The sequence below is a fragment of the Salmo salar genome, chromosome ssa15 (genome assembly GCF_905237065.1).
Source record: "Salmo salar chromosome ssa15, Ssal_v3.1, whole genome shotgun sequence".
NCBI lineage: Eukaryota > Metazoa > Chordata > Actinopteri > Salmoniformes > Salmonidae > Salmo > Salmo salar.
The window spans coordinates 93,493,015-93,505,514 of NC_059456.1; the positions used below are offsets into that span (position 1 = coordinate 93,493,015).

The 12,500-nt window shown below is 46.2% G+C and overlaps 1 pseudogene; it reads left to right on the forward strand.

Annotated features, from left to right (window-relative positions):
* The first annotated feature begins 12,406 nt into the window (after window positions 1–12,406).
* LOC123727319 (cell wall protein DAN4-like) overlaps window positions 12,407–12,500 on the forward strand; it is a 3,801-nt pseudogene continuing 3,707 nt past the window's right edge.

The window sequence follows — 12,500 nt, forward strand, 5'->3', positions numbered from 1 at the left end:
ATTATGGACAGACTTCTCCCCATCTTAGCTACTGTTGTATCAATATGTTTTGACCATGACAGTTAACAATCCAGGGTTACTCCAAGCAGTTTAGTCACCTCAACCTGCTCAATTTCCACATGATAATTTACAAGATTTTGTTGCGGTTTAGCGTTTAGTGAATACAAATGCGGTATAGGGTTTAGTGATGTCACGTCCTGACCAGTAAAAGGGGTTATTTGTTATTGAAGTTTGGTCAGGGTGTGGCAGGGGGTGTTTGTTTTGTGTGGTTTCTATGTGTTTATCTAGTTTTTCTATTTCTATGTTGGGGTTTTGGTAGGACCTCCAATTAGAGGTAGCTGGTTGTCGTTGCCTCTAATTGGAGGCCATATTTAGTTGGGTTAGTTTTCTCTTGTGTTTGGTGGGTGGTTGTTTCCTGTATAGTCTGTGCACCTTACGGGACTGTTTTTGTTGTTTGTTTTGTTTAAGTGTTCTTTCTTTAATAAATAAGAAGATAATCAATATACCCGCTGCATTTTGGTCCACTCCTTACGACGCCCGTGACAGAACCACCCACCAAAGAAGGACCAAGCAGCAGAGGAAGGAGCAGCAGAAGAGCTACTTGGAGTCGTGGACATGGGAGGAAATACTAGATGGAAAGGGTCGCTAGAGGCAGGCTGGGGAGTACCAGCGACCGAAGGAGGTTCTGGAGGCAGCAAAGGCAGAGCGACGGAGGTAGGAGGCATTATATCCTCCATTTCAGGAGGAGAGGAGGCAGCCCCTGAAAAAATTGTGGGGGGGGCACATGTGTAGATTGGCTGGGCCAGGGGTGAGCCCTAAGCCAACTCCCCGTACTTATTATGGGGAGCGTTTGGCGTGGAGAGCACCGTGCTATGCGGAAGTGCCAACGGTCTCGCCCATCCGCACGCACAGTCCGGTGCGGCCGATACCAGCCCCACGCAAGTGCCGTGCTAGAGTGGGCATCCAGCTAGGAAGGAGTATGCCTGCTCAGTACATCTGGCCACCAGTGCTTCTCCTAGGCCCAGGCTGCCCTGTGCCTGCTCTATGCACGGCAGCCATCATTCCTCAGCACAGCCCAGTTCACCCTGTGCCAGCACTCCGCCCGTGCAGGGCTACAGTGACAACTCAGCCAGGACGGGTTGTGCAGGCTGTGCGCTCCAGTCCAGTACGTCCTCTTCCTGCTCCTCGCACTAGCCCTGAGGTGCGTGTCAATAGTCTGGCACCTCCAAAGCCAGCCCCACGCATCAGGCCTTCAGTGCGCAGTCCCTGTCCAGAGCTTCCGGCGACAGTTCCCCGTCCAGAGCTTCCGGCGACAGTTTCCCGTCCAGAGCTTCCGGCGACAGTTCCCCGTCCAGAGCTTCCGGCGACAGTTCCCCGTCCAGAGCTTCCGGCGACAGTTCCCCGTCCAGAGCTTCCGGCGACAGTTCCCCGTCCAGAGCTTCCGGCATTGTCCTACAGTCCAGAACAGACAGAGACGGCCCACAGTCCGGGGCCTGTGGAGACGGCCCACAGTCCGGGGCCTGTGGAGACGGCCCACAGTCCGGGGCCTGCGGAGACGGCCCACAGTCCGTGGCCTGCGGAGACGGCCCACAGTCCGTGGCCTGCGGAGACGGCCCACAGTCCGTGGCCTGCGGAGACGGCCCACAGTCCGTGGCCTGCGGAGACGGCCCACAGTCCGTGGCCTGCGGAGACGGCCCACAGTCCGGGGCCTGCGTAGACGGCCCACAGTCCGGGGCCTGCAGAGACGGTCCGGAGCCAGCAGAGACGGCCCACAGCCCGAGGTCTCCAGCGACACACCTCAGCACCGAGGTCTCCAGCGACACACCTCAGCACCGAGGTCTCCGGCAACGCACCTCAGCCCGAGGTCTCCGGCGACGCACCTCAGCCCCGAGGTCTCCAGCGACGCACCTCAGCCCAGAGCCTTCAGCAGTGGTCTACAGCCCTGAGCCTTCAGCGGGGGTGGGCAGGTTAGAATGGGGACTAAGGCCGGAGCCATAGCCACCTCCGTAGTTGGAGGATTGGGGGGGTGTAGCACGGGAGCCGTCGTTGACGGTGGCCACCCTCCCTTCCCTCCCTTTAAGTTTGGGATTAATTTTTGTGGGGTTTTTGTTTTGAGGTGCATTCGGGGTCTGCACCTTTGGGGGGGTACTGTCACATCCTGACCAGTAAAAGGGGTTATTTGTTATTGAAGTTTGGTCAGGGCGTGGCAGGGGGTGTTTGTTTTTTGGTTAATGTTCTACATTTTCTTTTTCTATGTGTTTATCTAGTTTTTCTATTTCTATGTTGGGGTTTTGGTAGGGCTTCCAATTAGAGGCAGCTGGTTGTCGTTGCCTCTAATTGGAGGCCATATTTAGTTGGGTTAGTTTTCTCTTGTGTTTGGTGGGTGGTTGTTTCCTGTATAGTCTGTGCACCTTACGGGACTGTTTTCGTCGTTTGTTTTGTTTAAGTGTTCTTTCTTTAATAAATAAGAAGATGATCAATATACCCGCTGCATTTTGGTCCACTCCTTACGACGCCCGTAACAAGTGAATACAAATGCTTTTAGTTTTAGAAATATTTAGGACTAACTTATTCCTTCCCACCCATTCTGAAACTAACTGCAACTCTTTGTTAAGTGTTGCAGTCATTTCAGTCACTGACGTGTATAGTGTTGAGTTATACATAGACACACTGGCTTTACTCAAAGCCAGTAGCATGTCATTAGTAAAGATTTTTTTAAACGAAGGGGCCTAGACAGCTGCCCTGGGGAATTCCTAATTCTACCTGGGTTATGTTGCATAGGCTTCCATTAAAGAACACCCTCTGTGTTCTGTTAGACAGGTAACTCTTTATCCACAACATAGCAGGGGGTGTAAAGCCATAACACACAAGTTTTTCCAGCAGTAGACTATGATCGGTAATGTCAAAAGCCACACTGAAGTCAAACAAAACAGCCCCCACAATTATTTGATTATCAATTTCTCTCAGCCAATCATCAGTCATTTATGTAAGAGCTGTGCTTGTTCAATGTCCTTCCCTATAAGCGTGCTGAAAGTCTGTTGTCAATTTGTATACTGTAAAATAGCATTGTGTCTGGTCAAACACAATATTGTCAAAAAGTTTACTAAGGTTTATGGCCTCCCGAGTCGTGCAGCGGTCTAAGGCACAGCATCGCAGTGCTAGAGGTGTCAATACAGATCCGGGTTTGATCCCGGGCTGTGTCGCAGCCAGCCGTGACCGGGAGACCCATGAGGCGGTGCACAATTGGCCCAGCATCGTCCGGGTTACGGGAGGCTTCGTCCGGCTGGGATGTCCTTGTCCCATCGCGCTCTAGCGACTACTTGTGGTGGCCGGGCGCATGCGCGCTGACTTCAGGTCACCAGCTGTACAGTGTTTCCTCCAACACCTTGGTAAGGCTGACATCCGGGTTAAGCGGGCAGTGTGTCAAGGAGCAGTGCGGCTTGGCATGGACGTGTTTCGGAGGACGCACAGCTCTCGACCTTTGCCTCTCCCGAGTCCGCACGGGAGTTGCAGCGATGGGGCAAGACTTTAACTACCAATTGGGGAGAAAAAAGGGGTAAAAAATAACAAAAAATAAATACAAATAAAAAAGTTTACTAAGGTTTGATAATAGGCTGATAGGTTGGCTATTTGAGCCAGTAAAGGGGGGTTTACTATTTTTAAGTAAGGGAATGACTCCAGGCTTGAGGGCACACTCTTTCTAGTAGGCTTAAATTGAAGATATGGCAAATAGGAGTGGCAATATTGTCTGCTTTATCCTCAGTAATTTTCCATCCAAGTTGTCAGATCACGGTGGCTTGTCATTGTTGATAGACAACAATAATTTTTTCATCTCTTTCACACTCACTTTATGGAATTCAAAATTACAATGCTTGTCTTTCATAATTAGGTCAGCTATGCTTGGATTTGTAGTGTCAGTGTTTGTTACTGGCATGCCATGCCTAAATTTTCTTAGAAGAACCATGTAAAACATCTCATACAACAATTAATGCAGAAGCGGGGAACAGAGCTGGGGAACAGAGCTGGGGAACAGACAGATATAGAGGAGGTAATAACACAGGTGAGTCCAATGAATCGCTGATGCGCGTGACGAGGGAAGCAGGAGTGCGTAATGATGGTGACTGGAGTGCGTAATGCTGGGCCCTCGAGCCCCAGGGAGGTAGAGCGGGAGCAGGCGTGACAGTACCCCCCCTCTAGGGCCGCCACCCGGTGTCCCACCTGGGCAAGCCTGATGGGCCGGCCGAGGCACGGGCACTGGACAAGCCGGCTGGGCCTAAAATCTCGACGATACGGCTGAGGCCTGATGTGGTGATAGGCGCCTGCCGAGCCAACCGGGGCAAGGAAACCCCTCGAGCCAGCTAGGGCATGGAAGCCCAATGAGCCAGCTAAGGCACCCTCAGTTCCACTGGCGGCTGCCCCCGCGACCGATGTCACCACCAACCCGAAAAGCAAGCACTCCCCGATGCTTCATTTGGTGTCTTCTGCATTCTGTAAGAATGCAGAAGCAGGTACGGAGAGTGAACATTTAATTTTGCACAGACATGGAACAGGACAGGAACAGCGTCAGAACCAGGTAAAACAACGGCATATGACAATTAATGCAGAAGCGGGGAACAGAGTTGGGGAACAGACGGATATAGGGAAGGACTGTGTCCAGGTGAGTCCAATGAATCGCTAATGCGCGTCACGAGGGACACAGGTGTGCGTAATGATGGTGGCAAGAGTGCGTAATGCTGGGCAGCCTGGTGCCATCGAGTGCCAGGGAGGGAGAGCGGGAGCATGTGTGACAGGAATCACTACAAAACGTATTATATGCTCTGTCAATCACCGTATTCTTATCGGCAGACTCAATAGCCTTGGATTCTCAAATGACTGCCTCGCCTGGTTCACCAACTACTTCTCAGATAGAGTTCAGTGTGTCAAATCGGAGGGCCTGTTGTCTGGACCTCTGGCAGTCTCTATGGGGTGCCACAGGGTTCAATTCTCGGGCCAACTCTTTTCTCTGTATATATCAACTATGTCGCTCTTGCTGCGGGTGATTCCCTGATCCACCTCTACATAGACAACACAATTCTGTATACATCTGGCCCTTCTTTGGACACTGTGTTTTAACAAACCTCCAAACGAGCTTCAATGCCATACAACACTCCTTCCGTGGCTTCCAACTACTCTTAAACACTAGTAAAACTAAATGCATGCTTTTCAACCGATCACTGCCCGCACCCACCCACCCGACTAGCATCACTACTCTGGACGGTTCTGACTTAGAATATTCAGACAACTATAAATACCTAGGTGTCTGGCTAGACTGTAAACTATTCCTTCCAGACTCATATTAAACATCTCCAATCCAAAATGAAATCTAGAATCGGCTTCCTATTTCGCAACAAAGCCTCCTTCACTCACGCTGCCAAACATACCCTCGTAAAACTGACCATCCTACCGATCCTCGACTTCGACGATGTCATTTACAAAATAGCCTCCAACACTCTACTCAGCAAACGGGATGCAGTCTATCACAGTGCCATCTGTTTTGTCACCAAAGCTCCATATACCACCCACCACTGCGACCTGTACGCTCTCATCGGCTGGCCCTCGCTACATATTCGTCGCCAGACCCACTGGCTCCAGCTAATCAATAAGTCTTTGCTAGGTAAAGCTCCGCCTTATCTCAGCTCACTGGTCACCATAACAACACCCACCTGTAGCACACGCTCCAGCAGGTATATCTCACTATATCTCATCCCCAAAGCCAACACCTACCTTTTGCTGCCTTTCCTTCCAGTTCTCTGCTGCCAATGACTGGAACGAATTGCAAAAATCGCTGAAGTTGGAGACTTATAACTTCACTAACTTTAAGCATCAGCTATCTGAGCGGCTTACCGGTCGCTGCAGCTGTACACAGCCCATCTGTAAATAGCCCATCCAATCTACCTACCTCATCCCCATATTGTTTTTATTAACTTTTTTGCTCTTTTGCACACCAGTTTTTCTACTTGCACATCTGTCACTCCAGTGTTAATTTGCTAAATTGTAATTACTTCGCTACAATTGCCTATTTATTGCCTTACCTTCTTATGCCATTTGCACACACTGTATATAGACTTTATCTATTGTGTTATTGACTGTACGTTTGTTTATTCCATGTGCAACTCTGTTGTTGTTTGTGTCACACTACTTTGCTTTATCTTGGCCAGGTCGCAGTTGTAAATGAGAACTTGTTCTCAACTGGCCTACCTGGATAAATAAAGGTGAAATAAAACATTTTAAAAACAAACACATGTTATCCAGATACTGACTGTTAGCACATGGTGGTCTATAGCAGCTTCCCTCCAGAATGGGCTTTAGGTGAGGCAGATGAACCTGCAGCCATATTACTTCAACAGTATTTAACATGAGATCCTCTCTAAGCTTTACAGGAATGTGTTTCTGAATATAAACCTTTGTAATGTCTGTCTTTTCTGTAGCTCTTATAACCGAATTGCTACCACTGTATCATCAAAGGTATTATCAAAGTGAGTTTCAGAGATTGTCAGAATATGAATGTCATCTGTTACTAGCAAATCATTTTTTTCATGAACCTTGTTTCTTAAGCTACATATGTGAAAGTGGGCTATTTTTAGCACTTTTCTGGGATGCTTGATTGTATTTATTGCTTTACTGGGAAGCTTAGCAGAGGTAGACATGCTCAGGTTATTTATTTTAGTGCAGGGTGAGCTGCACACAGCGGACTTCCTGCTTGGGCACACCGCCTCAGTGCTAACAGTATAACTCTGGTTCATAGGCACATGATTAGGCGAGGTCAGTACAGGTGCATCAAAGCTGGGACAGAGAGACTGAAAAACAGCTTCTATCTCAAGGCCATCAGGCTGTTTAACACAGATAGGCTGCTTCCTACATACAGACTTTAAATCATTGGCCACTTTAATAAATGGATCACTAGTTACTTTATTAATGCCACTTTAATAATGTTTACATATCTTGCATTACTCATCTCAAATTGGGGCGACAGGTAACCTAGTGGTTAGAACATTGGGCCAGTAACCAAAAGGTTGCTCGATCAAATCCACGAGCTGACAAGGTAAAAATCAGCCGTTCTGCCCCTGAACAAGGCAGTTAACCCACTGTTCCTAGGCTGTCATTGTAAGTAAGAATTTGTTCTTAACGGACTTGCCTAGTTAAATAAAGGATAAATGAATATACTGTATTTTATACCATCTATTGCATCTTGCCTATGCCGCTCTGTCATTGCTCATCCATATATTTATATGTATATACATTCCTTTACTTAGATTTGTGTGTATTAGGTAGTTGTGGAATTATTAGATTACATGTTAGATATTGCTGCACTGTCGGAACTAGAAGCACAAGCATTTCGCTATACTCACAATAACATCTGCTAAACATGTGTATGTGACCAATAAAATTAGATTTGATTTTGACATGATTACTGCATACAATAGCCGTATGATCAGCAGAGGCATTCGGGGCAGTAAGAGGGCCATAAATTAGGTTACTTACATTATGTCTTCCATCACCCCTGGGATAATGTACATTTGCTGACGCATTATGACAACTCAGCGACACAATGGTAGGGATTAAATGAGCTGGGCTTGATAAGTCATTGATAAGTCATTGTCTCAACGCAGCCTTATAATGCTGTGAAAGGATCCAGGAACCCAAATAATTTTTTAATACAAGCTTTGTTTCCAGAAGGTATCAAAATGATGAATAAATGTTACACCCACAGAGCTGCAGTAGTCACGTAGCCAGTTATGGAGGGCTAAAAGTCAGCTGAACCATTCAATGCCACGCTTTAGGGAGGACAGAGAGCCAGATACTATGGGGTGTTTGTTGGTGTCAAGTAGTGACCTAATAAATTCTTTCAAATCCATCTTCAGCTGTTCTGACCTACTGTTAGGTGTTCTTTAATAACGATTAATGAGGTGAAGATTCAGAAGCAGGAGCTGTTGATATGGTGCAGCAAAGTCTAGAAATAATACAGCATTCATATGGATGTCAATATTGACATAGCAGATGTAGATAAACTGGTCCTATATTTGCCATGACAGTAGCATAATCCCTGTATACATTCTACACAAATCATCCAATTTTTTTATGACTGTTGGAACAGAAGTCAAAGAGAAAGTAATTTCAAAACGCTAACATAATGACATTTTCTCTGTAATGAACATAGTACTAATGTGTATCACAAATGTCGACATAATCCCAGAATACATTTGTCACAACTGATCTGATTTCTTAACATCAAAATGACTCAACAAAAGTCATTACATAATGCTAGATAATATTATCCGCTCCATAATGATACTAGAATGAGTGTATCTGTAACGGTTGTTGCAAGGAGAGGACCAAGGTGCAGCATGGTACGTGTTCATGATGTTTATTATAACTGAACACTGAAACAAAAAACAAAGTGGAACAAAACGCAACAGCTCTGTCAGGTGAACACACCAAAAGGAAAACAACTGCCCACACCAACCCTGTGGGAAAAGGCTACCTAAGTATGGTTCCCAATCAGAGACAACGATAGACAGCTGTCCCTGATTGAGAACCATACCGGGCAAAAACAAAGAAATACCAAAACATAGAAAAAGGAACATAGAATGCCCACCCTAGTCACACCCTGGCCTAACCAAAATGGAGAATAAAAACCTCTCTATGGCCAGGGCGTGACAGTATCACACAACTAAATGTTGAGTGTGTATTTTCATGGATGTGTGTGGGTGTGTGTATACATGTGCATTTTCAACCATGCTTGTGGGTGTGTGCTCTGTTTACATACTTGTGTGTATTGACCATGTCTTGCTTCTTTTATGTGTGTGAACAGTGTACAACAGTGTATTGAACTGTGTGTGTGTGAGCTGTGTGCAACGGTCTACTGAACTGTGTGTGTATGAGCTGTGCGCAACGGTCTATTGAACTGTGTGTGTATGAGCTGTGTGCAACGGTCTATTGAACTGTGTGTGCATGAGCTGTGTGCAACGGTCTATTGAACTGTGTGTGCATGAGCTGTGTGCAACGGTCTATTGAACTGTGTGTGTATGAGCTGTGCGCAACGGTCTATTGAACTGTGTGTGTATGAGCTGTGTGCAACGGTCTATTAAACTGTGTGTGTATGAGCTGTGCGCAACGGTCTATTGAACTGTGTGTGTATGAGCTGTGTGCAACGGTCTATTGAACTGTGTGTGTATGAGCTGTGTGCAACGGTCTATTGAACTGTGTGTATGAGCTGTGTGCAACGGTCTATTGAACTGTGTGTGTATGTCAGTAATAGCAGCCGCAGGGGAGGTCAGGGGTTAGCAGTGTTTGTGTTTCAGTGTCAGTGAAGTGTGCTGCAGGGGGAGATTTATGATGTGACTGTCTGGGAGACTGCAGAGTGGAGGATAATGAAGATAGATCAGAGTCCTATCTCTCTGTTCTCTAACCCTCTTTCTCCTTCTCTCTCTCCCCCCGCTTCTCTCTGTCTCACCCCTCAACCTCTCTCTCTCTCTCTCCCTCTCGCCAACCTCTCTCTCTCTCTCTCTCTCACCCTAGCCCCTCTCTCTCTCTTTCGCTCAATTCAATTTAAATTCAATTTAAGGGGCTTTATTGCCATGAGAAACATATGTTTACATTGCAAGTTAAATAGATAATAAACAAAAGTGAAATAAACAATAAAAAATAAACAGTAAACATTACACTTACAAAAGTTCCAAAATAATAAAGGCATTTCAAATGTCAAATTATGTATATATGCAGTGTTGTAATGATGTGCAAATAGTTAAAGTACAAAAGGGAAAATAAATAATCAGAAATATAGGTTGTGCTTACAATGGTGTTTGTTCTTCACTGGTTGCCCTTTTCTTGTGACAACAGGTCACACATCTTGCTGCTGTGATGTCACACAACCAATAGATATGGGAGTTTATCAAAATTGGATTTGTTTTTGAATTCTTTGTGGGTCTGTGTAATCTGAGGGAAATATGTGTCTCTAATATGGTCATACATTTGGCAGGAGGTTAGGAAGTGCAGCTCAGTTTCCACCTCATTTTGTGGGCAGTGTGCACATAGCCTGTCTTCTCTTGAGAGCCCGGTCTGCCTACGGCAGCCTTTCTGAATAGCAAGGATATGCTCACTGAGTCTGTACGTAGTCAAAAATGCCCTTAAATATGGGTCAATCACAGTGGTCAGGTATTCTGCCACTGTGTACTCTCCCGTTTAGAGCCAAATAGCATTCTAGTTTGCTTTGATTTTTTGTAAATTCTTTCCAATGTGTCAAGTAATTCTCTTTTTGTTTTGTCATGATTTAGCTGGGTCTAATTGTGTTGCTGTCCTGGGGCTCTGTGGGTCTGTTTGTGTTGGTGAAAAAAGCCCCAGGACCAGCTTGCTAAGGGGGCTCTTCTCCAGGTTCATTTCTCTGTAAATGATGGCTTTGTTATGGAAGGTTTGGGAATCACTTCATTTTAGAATTTAAAGGCTCTTTTCTGGGTTTTGATAATTAGCGTTTATTGGCCTAATTCTGCTCTGCATGCATTATTTGGTGTTTTACGTTGTACACATAGGATATTTTTGCAGAATTCCGCATGCAGAGTCTCAATTTGGTGTTTGTCCCATTTTGTGAATTCTTGGTTAGTGAGCGGACCCCAGACCTCACAACCATAAAGGGCAATGGGTTCTATAACTGATTCAAGTATTTTTAGCCAGATCCTAATTGGTATGTCGAATTTTATGTTCCTTTTGATGGCATATAAGGCCCTTCTTGCCTTGTCTCTCAGATCATTCACAGCTTTGTGGAAGTTACCTGTGGCGCTGATGTTTTGGCCAAGGTATGTATAGTTTTTTGTGTGCTCTAGGGCAATGGTGTCTAAATGGAATTTGTATTTGTGGTCCTGGCAACTGGACCTTTTTTGGAACACCATTATTTTTTCTTACTGAAATTTACTGTTAGGTCTGACAGAATCTGTGCATAAGATCTATGTGCTGCTGTAGGCCCTCCATGGCTGGGGACAGAAGCACCAGATCATCAGCAAACAGTAGACATTTGACTTCAGATTCTAGTAGGGTGAGGCCGGGTGCTGCAGACTGTTCTTGTGCCCTCGCCAGTTCATTGATATATATGTTGAAGAGGGTGGGGCTTAAGCTGCATCCCTGTCTCCCCCCACGGCCCTGTGGAAAGAAATTTGTGGGGGTTTTTTGCCAATTTTAACTGCACACTTGTTGTTTGTGTACATGGATTTTATAATGTTGTATGTTTTCCACCCAACACCACTTTCCATCAATTTGTATAACAGACCCTCATGCCAAATTGAGTCGAAAGCTTTTTTTAAATCAACAAAGCATGAGAAGACTTTGTCTTTGAAGAAGAAAAGAGGAGAGGACGGAGGGAAGGGGGGATCAGGGAGAGAGGGAGAGGTTGAGAGGAGGGGAATCAGGGAGAGAGGGAGGGGTTGAGAGGAGAGGAATCAGGGAGAGAGGGAGGGGTTGAGAGGAGAGGAATCAGGGAGAGAGGGAGGGGTTGAGAGGAGGGGAATCAGGGAGAGAGGGAGGGGTTGAGAGGAGAGGAATCAGGGAGAGAGGGAGGGGTTGAGTGGAAGAGAGAGATGGAGGGAGAGAAAGAGGGAGGGACAGGGAGAGCGAGAGACGGAGGGAGAAAGATAGTGAGGGAGGAAGGGTGGGAGGGAGAGACAGGGAGAGTGGTTTAGAGAGATAGAGTGACAGAGCAGGAGGAATAGAGAGTGAGAGGGAAGGAGATGGAGGGGATGAGTAGTGGAGGGGGTTAGAGGGAGGGGAGAGAGTGGGCTGGTGCAGAGAGCGGAGGGGGAGAGAAGGACGAGAGAGAGAGAGAGGGATGGAGAAAGAGAGAAAGAGAGAAAGAGAGAAAGACAGGGAGAAAGAGAGGGAGAGGTAGAGCGAGTGAGCTGGTGGCAGGTTTTAATCAGCTACAACATGCCTATAATGAGATCACTATTTCCCTGCATTCAGATTGATGTCATGTGAAGTTTGGTCCCTTGGGGATGCAAGGCAGCCATGTGCACACACACGTACATGCAGACACAAAGATGCAGTCACGCATGTAGACACACACACACACACACACACACACACACACACACACACACACACACACACACACACACACACACACACACACACACACAAATATATATACTTACCTACTCACTCACTTACATATAGTCAGTTTTTAGTTAGAGAGTTAAATACACATCCTGTGAAATGAAGGAGATCATTCATTCAGCCTGCTGGCAAAACACAAGTTTACACTTCAAATGCCATGAAGGAAAAACATACACACAGAGGAATACAACTCAAAGGAAAATGAGATGCTAGGAGAACAGTATAATGTGTGTTAGACACAGAGGCTACCACTACTACTAGTACTACTACTACTACTACTACTACTACTACTACCACTACTACTACTACCACTACCACTACCACCACTACTACTACCACTACCACCACTACTAACACCACTA